Source organism: Schistocerca gregaria, chromosome 1 (assembly GCF_023897955.1).
Source record: "Schistocerca gregaria isolate iqSchGreg1 chromosome 1, iqSchGreg1.2, whole genome shotgun sequence".
NCBI classification, from domain to species: domain Eukaryota; kingdom Metazoa; phylum Arthropoda; class Insecta; order Orthoptera; family Acrididae; genus Schistocerca; species Schistocerca gregaria.
In genome coordinates this window covers 879,893,058-879,896,008 of record NC_064920.1, presented here as the reverse complement: position 1 = coordinate 879,896,008, position 2,951 = coordinate 879,893,058, and positions in this window count along the sequence as shown.

Here is a 2,951-nt window from a genome sequence, read left to right as displayed (position 1 = left end):
TTTCTCACCTATCGTTTAATGGCTTCAGCGACAGGTGAGGCAGATACTTCAAGACATTCCAACGTCGTACGGAGGACGAGAAGAAGACATACGAGCTTGTCGAAAACATGGAAACAGCATATTTAGAAGACATGGCGGTATGGTTTACAAGAAGAATCAATTAGTGACTGCTACATGGTATATAAAATGCTCTCTTGTTCATATCTGAAATTCTTTTCTGGGGACCAGATTTCTTTCATGTTAGCTCCATTGTCGTATCCTTGGCCCTCTCATATTACACAATATGATTTTTTTATCTTCCAAGAACTTGAGTACGACCTGCGTCAAAGTGGAGCTTGAAGAATCGGTCACTGGAAGAAATCCCAGGAAATGCTTCCGAATTCGGACATCGTACACCCGGTCGAGTCTTGTCTCCTGGACGAAACGTACCGCAACTATCATCTGCTCAACTTTTGAAATATCTGGTGTGCAGTCCAGAATTATACTGTAATATTTTGCAGATTTCATCTTAATAGAATGCTGTTTGTTATAGATAATCCAATAAGATGAATTATTTCATTCTGTGTTTCTTTTACAAGATAATGATGACCCTTGTTCTCACGTTGCTTTGTTCTGTGCACGTGCTCCATCATCACAGTGTCGAACTTTTCGAATAATTCAACGAGTTTCAAGAAATTTCCGTTGTCAGGCTGAAAGATTGTATTTGTACTTCCTCTCAAAGGCAGACATTGCCGACGACTCAGAAAGTGAATTATTGCTGTTGAGCGCTCAAGAACATTTTACCAATGTTCGCTTTCTGTATTCAGAAGCCTTTGATGATCAGCGTTGACAGTTCGTGACTTTTTCGGTCCCACGATCCACTTTTTATGTGAATTCAAATGCTCGGTAGACTTCCGGCTTCCCGTGTCATTCGAGATACGAAGCAACCTGCCGCCAGTCGCTTATACCGTTCTTTACAATTTTTACTGTAGACGACGAAAAAAGTTTGTAACAAACGCAGAACACAGCATCCTTGCTCTTTGAGTACACCAACCAATGTCTATCTGCTTCTTCTAAATTCTTCAAATAACAGCTGTGGTGCACAGGGCTGAAACGCCTGTTGTCCGCGTTTTTAGGACATTCTTCGGCTTCCTTAATGCACTCGGGAGGACCTCGCATGACCCAAGTCGTTCGAATGCAGTCGGTAATAATTTCTGGTCATCTTCCGGGATCTGAGTCAATTGTGTTTTCCAGTATAGGCTCTCCTTCAATCCCTTCTCCGGTGTTCCGACTGAATTTCCTCCGGTATTTTCCGAATCGGGTCGCCGAATGTCAGTTCTACCTGATGTTTCAATCTCGAAGCTTTTGTCACAAAGCAGGTCTTGAGTCTAGACGAGGTCTGTTGAATATGTTGTAGATGGCCCACCGTTAGCATTGTTACTGTTTCCAGTGGTAGCGGTACTGTCTTCGTCAACTATCTGGTCAAGTCCTGAAGATAAAAATGTAGCTGCAGTAGCTTCACTAGTTTCTGTCCTTTCAGGATCTATTTTTCCATCCTCGCCGCTGCTAGGTCGTTCTCTCTTTGGCTTGAAATATCATTGTAGTGCATCCTTTTGCTTCTTATCGTCATCTTCCTTCAGCGCCAGTCTTTTCCTATATACTCGGCCAGTCAGTCTTTTTCTACCGTCGGTCGTGTTTCGATCCAGCCTGTAAAGAACGATTACCTGAAACTAACTGTTGGTGTCAGTGTACTAACTTTATTTGCAACACACTTCGCAGACAATTTCCTCATATTCCACTGCACGTAAACGGAAAATTATATTACTGTAGGATACACTGTTCAGGAGATGAAGTCATAAGAACTGAGCCGCGTGAAATTGAATTTCAGGCCGAATTTCACTACAGACGCAGGTGAAACGGTCAAAGAATGGGGCGGAAGACAATGTAGAGAGGAAGAATCAGGACGTGGAGTAACATAATAATGCAATAAATACACACCCGGGCATCGAGGGGTAGTAATGCTAGTCGAATTATATTAACTCACAGCACTGCGGTTGTTCATTTCAAAGAACTGACACTCGTCATCTGTCGCAATTTCCATGTGTCACTTCTTTCGTGTCTGATTATGGAATAAGGGGTAACAATTTAGTCATCGCCGTATCACTTCACTTTTCTTCGCTTTATTTTCATTCTACCTACTGGGACGACGCGTGATTCTTTGCCGACTTGCCAATTTTTGAAGTAACAGATCACAAGAAAAATCAGTTTTCCTATTCTCAAATCTTGAAATAGAATTTTTCTAAGTTATGAGTAACGTGCACGCGCAATACTAATTGTACGTTATATGAAAAGCACTTACCAATTACATCCCAAGTTGCAAGAAATTCGGACGCACCAATTCTTCTGTTCTCACGAAACGCAGTGAAAGTGCTTCTGACCAACCAACCAACCTCGGCCAACTACCGAAACGAATTCTGTAGTTTTCGTTGTAGAGAACGCAACAATACCTATTACCTGGAAAGGCGAAGTGCCAGAAACTAAGTCACGTGACGAGGTACAGCGAGGCTACGGTTAAACTAGCGCCCAAGAAGAAGCAAGAAGCTCACAATAAGTATGCGACCAATGATAAGGATAAATGCATTATCAGGCAGCAATTTCTATGGCATTACGAACAATAGAAAGAAATATGAACTTTGCGAAAACTGCACAACTTTTACCAAACAGAAATGAGCTTCAAAGTTGGCAAGGAAACCCTTAGAAGCAGTCTATGGATTTTCGTTTTAGAAGGTGTCAAAATTAAGGTTCTGTTCTGTGGGCCGGCTGTTGTGGCCGAGCGGTTCTAGGCGCTTCAGTTTGAAACCGCGAGACCGCTATAGTCACAGGTTCGAATGTCTGTGATGTCATTAGGTTAGTTAGGTTTAAGTATTTCTAAGTTCTAGGGGACTGAAGACCTCCGATGTTAAGTCCCATAG